Source organism: Pteropus vampyrus, unplaced genomic scaffold, assembly GCF_000151845.1.
Source record: "Pteropus vampyrus isolate Shadow unplaced genomic scaffold, Pvam_2.0 Scaffold89, whole genome shotgun sequence".
NCBI classification, from domain to species: Eukaryota; Metazoa; Chordata; class Mammalia; order Chiroptera; family Pteropodidae; genus Pteropus; species Pteropus vampyrus.
This window is the reverse complement of record NW_011888870.1, coordinates 6276829-6289144: the sequence shown is the minus strand read 5'-3', so window position 1 is coordinate 6289144 and position 12316 is coordinate 6276829. Positions and strand designations below refer to the sequence as shown.

Below are 12316 nucleotides of genomic sequence, written 5' to 3'. Positions count from 1 at the left end.
CATTAAATTTAAAATATTTAAACACTTCAATCAAAAAAGAAGCTGGAATGGTTATATTAGTATTAGACAAAGTATACTTCAGATAAAAGAATATTACCAGGGATAAAAGGCCCATTGCTTAATGATAAACAAGTCAATTTATCCAGAGGACATAAAGATCATAAGTGCTTATGCACATCTAATAACAGAGCTTCAAAATATATGCAGCAAAAACAGGATTGCAAGGAAAAAGTGACAGATATATAATTACAGCTGGAGATTTCGATAGTCTCTCAATAACTGACAGAATAAGGAGGATATCAGTTAAGGATAAAAAAAAAAGACCAACTTGATGTAATTGACATTTATAAAACAGTCCACCCAACAACTGCAGAATATACAATCTTTTCCAGTGGAACATTTACTGAAATAAATCATATTCTGTCTACAGCCATGCCACCCTGAACAAGCCTGATCCCGTCTGATCTCAGAAGCTAAGCAGGGTCGGGCTTGGTTAGTACTTGGATAGGGGACCACCTAGGAAGACCAGGTGTTGCAGGCATAAAAAATAAAAAGTAAGGGATTGTAAACTGACAAGGTCCTTGCAATCTGTGAGGTCAAACAAGGACTGCCGCACCTAAAAATAAATAAATAAATAAATGATAAAATTAAAAAATATATATATATTCTGGGCCACAAAAAAAGCCTCAACAAATTTTTTTTAAAAATCAAGTCTAACAAAGTATGTTCACAAGCCACAACAAAATTAGATTATAAATAACAGAAAGATAGCTGGAAAATCACCAAATATCTGAAAATTAAATAACACACTTCTACAAAACCCACTAGTCGAAGAATAATAAATCAAAGAAGAAATTAGAAATTATTCTGAACTAAATTGAAATGAAAATACATTATTAAAATTTACTGATGAGTAGGGAATCAAAATATTTCATTAAAAACATCGACTAAACACAAAAGGTGGCACTAATGCTGGAAATGAGGGACAAAAAAATGGCATATAGAAAACAAATAGTAAAATGGCAAAAATAACTTTCCTATAATTACTTTAAATATAAATGGTTTAAACTCTCCCATCAAAAGGCAGACGTTGACAGAAAGAATTAAAAAATATATATTCTAACTATATGCCGTCTACAAGAGACTCACTTTAGATCCAAAAACACAAACTAAAATTGAAATTGGAAGGATAAGAAAATACATTCTATGCATGTAACAACCAAATAGAACTGAACTAGCTATACTACTATCAGACAAATTGACTTTTAAATCAAAAACTGTTACAAGAGACATTATATTTTGACAAAAGGGTCAATTTGCCAAGAAGACATAGAAATTACAAACATATACGCACCCAGCAACAAAGCCCCAAAATGAATGAAGCAAATATTGACATAGCTCTACAAATTTTGGAGATTTCAATACCTTGCTTCCAATAATGAATATAACATCAAAGATTGAATATTGATAAGAATAAAGAGGGCTTCGGCCTGTGTCCCAGAGCATGGGGTGGAGATGTGCCAAACAATCAGAAAAAGGCATACTGAGACCTTTACACCAACCAGAGAGAGGCGTGCCCCATCATACCACATCTTGTCAGACCAGGAATAGCTAGCATAGAGATATATAAAAGCAGCAGCTTTTTTCTACTCAGGGGGCATCCCCCGAGTAGATACACTTTCGGGTATCCCTTATTGCAAGAGAGCTGTAACTGCGCTTCAATAAATCCTATTACTCTACCTCTTAAAAAAGAAAAAGAATATAGAGGGCTTGAACCACCCTATAAACTAACTAGACCTAACAAACATATACAGACCATTCCACTCAATAATAAACATTCTTCTCAAGTAGACATGGAACATTATCTAGGATGGACAGTATGTTCAACCACAAGTCTCAAATATTTTTTAAAAACTGAAATTATATATAGTATCTTCTACCACAATGGAATGAAGCTAGAAATCAGTAATATAAGGAAAAATATAAAATTCACAAATGTGTGTAAATTAAACAACACACTCTTTATAGGTCAAAAAAGAAATCACAAAGAAAACTAGAAAATAGAGACAAATGGGAAAAAAAATACAACTTAACAAAACTTACAGGTTGCAGTGAAGGCAGTGACAAGAAAATTTATAGGTGTAAATGCCTTCATTGAAAAAGAAGAAACTCTCAAATCAATGACCTAACTTTACACCTGGAAGAACTAGAAGAGCAAAAAAATATGAGCAAACTAAATTCAAACCCAGCAGAAGGAAGGTAATAATGAAGATTAGAGTGGAAAGAGAGAAAAGTAGAATCAATGAAACCAAAAGTTTATTCTTTGAAATGAATAAAGCTGACAAATCTTATGTTAAAATGAGTAGGAAATAAAGAGATAACATGCAAATAACTAGAATCAGATGAAACTGGGGGCATTATTACTGACCACACAGAAATAAAAATCAAACCAATAATAGATTAAATAAAAGAACAATACATCATGACCAAGTGGAGTCGATCCCCGGGACGATTTAACATTCTAAAATCAGTCAGTGTAAGTACCATAGTAACAGACTAAAAGAGAAAAGCTGTATGTTCATCTCAATAAATATAGAAAAAGTATGAAACGAAATACAACATGCTTTTCTGATAAGACCTCTGGGCAAAGTAGGAAAAAAGGAAACTTCCTTAGCATGATAACACATATCTACCAAAAACCTACAGCTAACAAATTCTAAAGGTGAAAGACTGTTTTCCCCACTAAGATCAGGAAAAAGAGATGTATAATCTCACCACTTCTACTCAACACTGTACTGGAGGGCCTATTCTAGCCAGTACTATCAGGTGCATCTCAGCATTTACAAAAATTAATTCGAAATGGATAAAAGACCTAAATGTAAAATCTAAAACTATAAAACTTCTAGCGGAAAAAAAGAAAATATTTCCTAGTGCCAACACCAAAAGCATACTCAATAAAAAAAATTGATAAATTAGATTCCATCAAAATCTAAAACTTTTGCCCTTCAAGACACTATTAAGAGAAGGTATACCAAAAGAGACAAATTCTCCATCTGATGGAGCTTATATTTTAGTACAGGAGTCAGACAGTAGCCAAATATATAATATTATATCAGGGAGTGATAAGTGGTATATGCTATAAGTCAAATAAATAAGGTGAGGAAATAAAGAATGACAATGGTCATACTGTAAAAAGGAAAACCTTGGAAGGCCTCTCTGAGGAGGTAATATTTGTTCATAGGCCTGAGTAAAATGTATATAAAATAAAACAAACAATAAATTAACTTACCACAAGGTTGGCATTACAAGTCATGTTCATCTGTTTTGTACATATGGTTTATAAGAATATGAATAATACAAAATATTTAAAATGTTTTATTCCCTTAGGAAGTTTAAATATTGTCTCTACAATCTTGTTTGTACACTCAATTTGTTATAGGTGCCTTTTCATGGCTAACGGAGGACTCAAAACAAAATTACATTTTTATATTGTGTTTCCATTAAGATGTTTTCTAGCTCTCCTGTGGGGGAGGAGATAAGCTGGAGGACAATATTTTATAAATCAAGCATTTGATAAAAAGACCTGTATCCAGAATATAAAGAGCTCTCAAAGTGCAACAAGATAATCCAATTATTAAAATATAGGCAAAAGGTTTCAACAGATGCTTCATCAAAAAAGATATAGATGGCAAATAAGCACACAGAATGATGCTAGACATCATTTATCATTAGGGAAATGCAAATTACAACCACAATGAGATTCTACTACATGCCCAGGAGAACGCTTAAAATTAAAAAGATTAATCCTGCCAAATGTGATGAGGATATCAAGCAAGTAGGACTCTAACACACATTGCTGGTGAGTACATAAGAATGGTACAAGCACTTTGAAAAAGTCTGCCATTTCTTTAAAAGTTAAACTTAATATCTAGATACTATAGTCTCAGTCTTTCTACTCCTAAGTAATTATCCAAGAGAAATGAAAGCATATATTTATATAAAGGCTTGTACACAAATATTCATAGCAACTTCACTTTTAATAGAATTTTACATAAATGGAATGATATAGTATGCTTTTTTTTTTTCTGCTTTCGCTCAGCATATTTTTGAGATTTATTTATATCGTATACCAATAGTTCATTCCATTTTATTGCAATAAATTTATAGTGACATAAAGCAGATTAGTGGTTGCCTGAAGTGGAAAAGTAAAGCGGGGAAGGGGCCCGAGGAAACTTTGGGGGTGATGTTCATTATCTTGATTATGGTCATGTTTCAAGCTGTATACATATGTCAAAGTTTATTGTACGCGCTAAATATGTGCAGATCATTGAATGTATTTATACCTCCATAAAACTGGTTTGTTTTTTTTTAAAGCCAGGCCTTTTGTTCTCTAAAAAATTAGAGGTAATTGCACTAAGAAAAAATTTCTCCCATATAATTTTATTACTTTCTTCAGATTATTTTCAGGAAAAATTCAAAGCATTTTCGTGGGTCACCCATGAACTAACAAAATATATTTTATTTTAAAAATACAACTTATACAGAGTCTCAGCAAAGGTCCCACAAACTTTATTCAACTAAAAATGTAAACATAAATAATTAAACATATTATCATTAATATGGGATAAAATCTGCCATTAGTCTATACAGTTATGTGAAGATAAACAAGTGAGATTTTCTTAAATCATTATCTTCAAACAATTCCTCATTTGACAGTTTTCCTATGATCTTATCTAACATATCTTGGTGTTACTATGAAAGACTTTGGAACTCTTTCCAGAGTCAGTCTATCTAATGCTTAACTGTATTTCACAGTGACAATAAAATTAGAGATGATTCTTCATCATCTGGCAAAAAAAAAAAAAAAAAAAAGAGTTCCAATAAGTGGGTAAACATTTCATTTGTCATCACTTTACAGTGTCAAGTTAAGAGTATCTTTTTTGGCAAAGTATAGCAGTAAGTGACTAATACTGAAGAAAAGGCTCAAATTTTAATTCCCTTCAAACAATAGTGGTAGTTAGATAATTCTTTGTTTCAGTACAAAATATCCAGCCTGCAAAGTAGTAATATCTGAAGAGTAACAACTGAAATGAACTCTCAAGCATTTAAAATAGTGTCCTCTCCCACTTTAAAAATATTTTATAGGCAAACGTTTAAAATAGTATCCTCTCCTACTTTAAAAATACTTTATAGGCAAAACATAACACAGTTCCCTTCACCGTTAACGTCACCCTCCCCCAAAGAAAGGGAAACCAGCTGCTCCAACAGCTCCAGGCAACTGCTGAAAACAGGAAGCAAAGAGTAACTGAAACTGTAGGGTCAGCCTAGTTAGCAATCTGGAGCTTGGCTAGTTTAACATCTGCAGCCTGGTTAGCAAAGCCATTTTAAATGTGCGTTTCAGGTCATGTCAGTAATTAACTTGAAAATAAGTGAGTAGCACTTAAACACAATACGTAGCACAGGTCTATCAGGCAAAGTATTCAATAAACATGGCAGTTTAAATCAAATATTCATTTTTCAATGGAATAAGTGTGTCGAGATAGAGGAGGTAATGCTAACAGTAAATATGAACACTCAGTGTTTAACTAAACTTCACTGGAATTTATTTTGTGTTTGAAATATAAAGCTTGAAATTTATAAGTTTTATAATCAACCATTCTCATTTTAAGAACACTGAACAATGCTCTGAAACCTAAATGGAAAGAATGACTTTGAACAGTTTCTTCAAATTTTCTCACCAACCTGAAATTTATTGTGATCTTAATACTTTTAATTGCATATTATATATATATATATATGTAATTTTAAATACTAGTTTATTTTAGAGAAACTAGTTTATTTTATAGAAAAAGAAAAGTTAAGGCTATATCCTCCATCTGTATGCCTGGTATCATACGAAGTAGGCAGGTTTGACACATAGGCCTTGATAATTCTAAACTTTGACATGTAAGCAAGTAAATAGTTTTAATACTTTTAAATAGTTCATAACAGTTTTTGTTCATTTTTCATTTCACTATTCTTATTCAGAATTCTTTGCAACATTCGTCCTAAGTTGCCCTATCAAAGGCCTAACAAATTCCAACTAATAAAATCGCACTTATCTACCCACACATCTCATTGCTATCCTCTTACCCCGCTTATTATTTTTTTGCACATTAACACTTCTAGACATAATGTACTGGCAGTTGTGTTTACTGTCAGTTCCTGCCTCTAAAATGTAAGCTCCATGAGAGTAAAACTTATTTTGTTTGCTACTATATCCCCACCAAGCTCCTTGAACAAGTCTTGATCCATACAGGAAGAAATAACTCTTAAACTTCTACATATGAACTCTTTGCCTTTTAGAAGCTAATTCTGTATAAGCCTGGAAATGCAACGATATTGCACAAATTCCTTTTAACTCTCTAAATGAATCTCTGTGTAATCTTACCGTTGGGGTTCAGAAATGCATAAGATTCTTGGCTTTATTAATGTAATATTTTGTTAACATTGCAACATCAGGCCTTAGAACAAAGAGTTCCTTGTTCACTGATGGAAAATTAACCAGAGAAGAGATCTTGTCAAGAGAGAAATGCAGTACCTGTTGCCTTACAATTTGTTTTTCTTCTTCAAGCAACATGCTCCAATCTCTAGTCTGAAATTGTAACTAGAAAATATAAATTAATTTCTATGCTCCCAATGTTTCAAAAATATACAAAAAAAGACTTGAACTTTGTTGTATTCTTCAGAATATTCTACTGCTGCTACTCCTAGAATTCCATTACCTCTGCCATACCACACAGGATGCTATATATTTGTTCTATATCAGCATATTAATGTTGCTTCTGAGTGATACTAGATCTTCAGTAACAGGGTTGTTGACACAAAGAAATGAGAGCATGTAAAGAAAACATTTTAAAAGGTTGGGCTTGAGGATATGCAGTATGCCACCTATTTCTTCAAAATACTGCTATAATTAAAGACTTTCAAAAACATTAAGGTAACAGAGCCAAACAGTTTTTATGTTCAGCAAATATATAATACTTTGAGCCTTTAGTAATGATTCTTAAATATTATTTTAAAAAGCAAGTAAATTCTGCTTTATTTCCAAAATAACTCATTCTCTTACCAAAGAGCTCCTGCTCTTTGTTCTAGCTGTTATCTTTCCTCTTACAAAATAAAAAGAGAAAAATCAGAAAGAAGTAATCACCATAGTATCTCCACCACTTTGTATATAAACTCACATTTATGGTTTAGTCTACATATTTGGTAAAAAGAGACATGCATGAGTTCAATGCCTTAATAAGGCTAACATAATAGCTAACATTTATTTAGTGGTCACTTTTTTTAATGTTTATTCTAAACTCTATACATATTTTATCTAATTGACTTCTCACAACAGTATAAATTAGATACTATTATCTCCATTATACAATGAAGCAAACAGCATAGGGAAGTTAAAATAATTTGACCAAGGTCACAGAATTATATCTATGGTGAAATGTGCAGATTCTGGAGTCACAATATGTGGGTTCAAAACTTGGCTCGAGCATTCATGAGCTCTATGACTGAACGAATTATACAATCACTTCGGTTTCTTTCACTCCAAATTCCACTCCAGATTCAGGTGCTAAGATCAGTGGCTGACACACTGACCTTAATAAATTATTATTTATAATGCTAGAGCCCATGGTGTTTAATATCTACAGACTCTGTACACTGTAGTACTTTATGTTTGGAGGAACATTATAATAGCTTTTTACTTTCAGAGTCAAAATTTTAGAGTACCCATTAGGTATAATTCACAATTTTTTTCACGTTGAACTTATTTATCCTAAATCTAACTTATTTATTCTAAATCCAATCTACTATCTGTAGGTTTATTTCTTTTTTTCCTGAAAGTTCATAGTTCCACATAAAATTATCTCATCAAACCTACTGTAGAAATAAAAAACTCCGGGCTAAATATATGGCATTTACTGACTTCAGATTTGTTAAAGGTGGTAATGCTTAGTCTTCAAATTACATCTTGGTCTTATTTACAGTGTGACACCAGTTAAATTCTTATAGATGTGTCTTAAAATTCTTACAATTTTGATATAGAATGTTTGAGCTGTTTCAACCTATACACTTTTAGATGGTTTCTTAACAGCTCTAAAACGTATACTAGAGATACACAAATGTCTAACTGAATTCTAACATGACTAGTTAAAAACAAGTTTGCCAAATGTTTTTCAAGGATAACTAGTAAAATACATGTAATACTCATCTTTACAGACAAATTACTTTAGACAAAATACTATAGCATAATAAGAGTCTATGGCCATGCCGCCCTGAAAACGCCTGATTCTAGGTGATCTCGGAAGCTAAACAGGGTCAGGCCTGGTTAGTACTTGGATGGGAGAACACCTAGGAAGACCAGGGGCTCTAGGTGTTTAAAAAAAAAAAAAAGAAAGAAAGAAAATGGTGTAAAGCATTCAGACTATAACATATAACTCTAGATTTTCATTTTCTATAACATTCTGGCTCAGATTTAAAGCCTAACAAAAAGTTGTCGTGTCCTTATGAAGTTAGTAATTTTATGACAAATACAATGACAGAAAAAGAATATGTAAGACAAAAGTTAACTAAAAACTACATTAAAGGTAGACTAAGCCAAAACAGTAACAGCATCTATAAACCTAAATATGAAAAGCAAAATCATATAACTTTTAGAAGAAAATAGAAATGAACAGTCTTATGACATCAAGGTAGTGAAGGCTTTCTTGGATTAAAGACAACACAAACCATAAAAGATAGACAACTTGACACTATTAAAATCTAAAGCTTATTCCTACAGAATCATTTCATCTGAATCTAAACATGAGGAAATGATCAAATTCAAACTGAGGGACATTCTGCAAAACTGGCCTGGACTCTTCAAATATATCAATTTTATGTAAACTAACAAAAAGCTAGGGACTTGTTGTGGACTGAGAGAAACTAAAGGGGAAAAAAAGTATCTAAAGGGACATGGCAACTAAGTGCAATTTATGATCTGTGACCAGATCCTGGACCAGGGGTAGGGTTGGAGAATAGCTATAAAGTCATTATTGGTACCACTAAGATAGTTTTAATACATACTGGATATTAACTAATAATGCTGCATCCATGTTAAATGTAATAACTGAATTGTAGTTTTGAAGGACATCCTTGTTCTTAGGATAGTCAAATAGATCTTTTGAGATGTGAAGTGTCATGATGCCTGCAACTTACTTTTAAACGGTTATGGAAAAAAATATACATATGAAAGATAAAGTAAATATGTCAAATGTTAACAACCAGTGAGTTCAGGTGAAAGCTATATATGTACTCATGGAACTATTATCGTAGTTTTCTGTAGAATTAAAAACTTTCAAGTAAAAAGTTGAAATAAAAATGTAAAACTTCTGTACAACAAAAAGAGAAACCATATAGTAAGATATTTGCAACACCATAACTAAGAGAGGATTAATATAGAGGGCTACAAACCAATGATGAAAAAGTAAAGAAGCCATCAGAAGAAAGAATGAAGGATATAAATAACAATTTGCAGAAAAGGAAGCTCTATAATAAATAGATGTAAAGAAGTTCAACCATACTTATAATCAAGGAAAAGCAAATTAAAATGAAATTTAATTTTATTTAAAATGTAAAAGTCTGACAGTATCAGTGCTTATAAAGATATAGGAAAATGGGAACTCTCTCAACTTGCTAATGGGAATTGTGTATTCAGTATTTTGGAAAATAATTTGGCATTATCTAATAAAGTTGAAGATCCTCATACCATACATCTACGACTTCCCTAGGCTTAGAATTCTGTCTCGAACATGTAAACAAGACAACACTTCCAAGAATGTTTATTACAGTACTGTTAATAATAGCAAAAAAGTCAGAAACACCTAAATATCCATAAATAAACTAATTTATGCATATAATAGAATACTATAGAGCAATCAAGATAAATGAACTAAAGATACATCCATCAACATGGATATATGTCAAAAAACAATGTTGAACAAAAAAGCAAGTTGCGGAATCATATGTACATTAAACAAGAGTATATGTACTTTTATGGACATATACATATCAGTAAATGAATAAAAATATTATGGGAATAATAATTACCAAATTCATGATAGTGTTTACCTCTAAGGAGAGGGCAAGAGTGGGGAAGCGGATAGCAGAGATTCAATTGCACCTGTAATTTTATCCCTTTAAAAAATACATATTGAAAAGAGACCACGCAGTTAGAAAAGAGGGGGACTCACACAAACTAAATATGATGGTCTATAATTATATGATCATTACATTTTTTCTGTTTGAAATATTTCATATTTTAAAACAAATTTGAATTAAAACATTAGAGACCTCATTAAAACACATATTCCACTGGACACCTGAAATGGAAACATACTAATACCCACAAACTTATTGATACATATATATTTTTTTTTTTAAGCAATTAAACTTCAGGCACCAGATTTGTCTTCTCTTTCCAAGCAGACCCTGACATAGCAGACTTTTTCTTTTCACACTCTAAATAATGCTTCCCAACCAAGAGAGTCACACAAAAGGTAGGAACAAATAGTTTGACAATAAGTCAATTTAATATTTCTGATTCTATATTCTACCTAAAAAGGCGGTAGTTTTGCTGCTCTGCTGGCAATTTCACTATTTTTATTGGTTTGTTGCTAAAGTTGTTTTCCATTAAAAAAGAAAGAAATAGCAGCCACTGCAAACTCTGATAATCAAAGAACAAATTCCAAATAGTAAAAAGTTATATCAGATTGACTATGTCACATAACAAGAACCTTAGCACTCCATAATAATTTGCTGTATCGACTTCCTTAAAGCAAATAACTTTTTCAGGTCTGAACCTAAATAATAAAACAAACACCAACTACTCATTTAAAAAAAGTTATCTTACTTCCTTCATTCTGCTCTATCTGCAAGAAATCCATGTAGCCTATCCTATAGCTTACTAGAATTTCTCTCCAGCTATATGTTGTACTATTGCTCTACCAAACCATTTACCACTAAACCCTCAATATACCCACTTTTGCATCTTCTTATTCTCAAGTGTCACTTTCTATGTCTTCCCTAATCCCACCAACCTACAGTAATCTTTCCACTCTGAACCAAAAAATAGTAATAGCTAACATAGAGAATTTAATAGGTCTCGGTATTGCTTCAATGGAATTATCCCATTTAATCATACAATCCTGTGAAATTTGTTCTAGTCTTCTCTTTTTCATGGTGAAACTGAGTGAGGCTCTCTAAGGTTACGTTCTCCAAGGTTGCATGGATACAGGTGACAAGCGAGCTCTCAAACCCAGACTTCAAAATTCAAGGGCTTAAACATGTGATGCTGTCTCCCGGCTCAAGGTATTGCCTGCCTTTACTATTCATATGTCACTTAACATATGCCCTGTGAATTTAACATTTATGTTCATAGATGCTGTCTAGACAGCTCGAAATATTACATTCATTCAACAAAAATTTACTGAAATCCTGTATGCCATGCTTTGTTGACTACTAGGCTTAAAAGCATGTTACAGAGCTGCTTCAAATGAAAAGATGAATTCTCTAGATACATGGACATCCCAGAAATATGGGTAAAGCACAAAATTAATAACAATATGTACACAGCAAGTATAACTACATAAAAACTATGTTTAGATAAGAACTGGAAAAGAGCATAACCAAATATGAGAAAGTTGGTTTTAACTATTTCATCAAATTAAGCTTTTTAATAAGAGTGAAGCAACAAAAAGACATTAAAATTAAGTAGTGCATTTTGTGTGCTTTCTTTTCCCATATAACAGCAGAAATACCCTAGAGACAGATGAATGAACATTCCTCATAATGTTCCAATGTAACTTGGCTTTCTTTAGGCATATACAACTGATGTCACTAGACAGTAAAACTTGCAGACACTCTAGGTTAATAGTATCTATATAAATCTTCCTACAATTATAAACTCTTGGGAACTTGTAGCTGATTGCAAATTTTCATATAATGGAATCAAATCTTTAAACACAATGAAACCTTGCAGAATATCTCCTTCAGCCCTCTCACTTTACAAATTAGTTGATTATTAAATTCTAAAATTTAAATTCTGAATTAATGAAATACAGCAACCTATACTGCTGAAATGTACTGGCTTATATTGCAATAGAAATGTATTTTAGAAATAAAGTCTATGTGTGCTACCTTCAGCCCACCATGTGGATTTCTGATTTTAATTACTGTGTCTTCCTGAACTTAACCTCTTCAGGCCTGGATATCTTCATTTAAGATAAATTCTAACCACTGT

At 32.1% G+C, this 12316-nt stretch overlaps 2 pseudogenes; both read left to right on the top strand.

Moving 5' to 3' along the window:
* The first annotated feature begins 422 nt into the window (after nt 1–422).
* LOC111742255 lies at nt 423–541 on the top strand (annotated as a pseudogene).
* A 7753-nt stretch (nt 542–8294) lies between these two features.
* On the top strand, nt 8295–8413 carry LOC111742266 (annotated as a pseudogene).
* The last annotated feature ends 3903 nt before the right edge of the window (nt 8414–12316 follow it).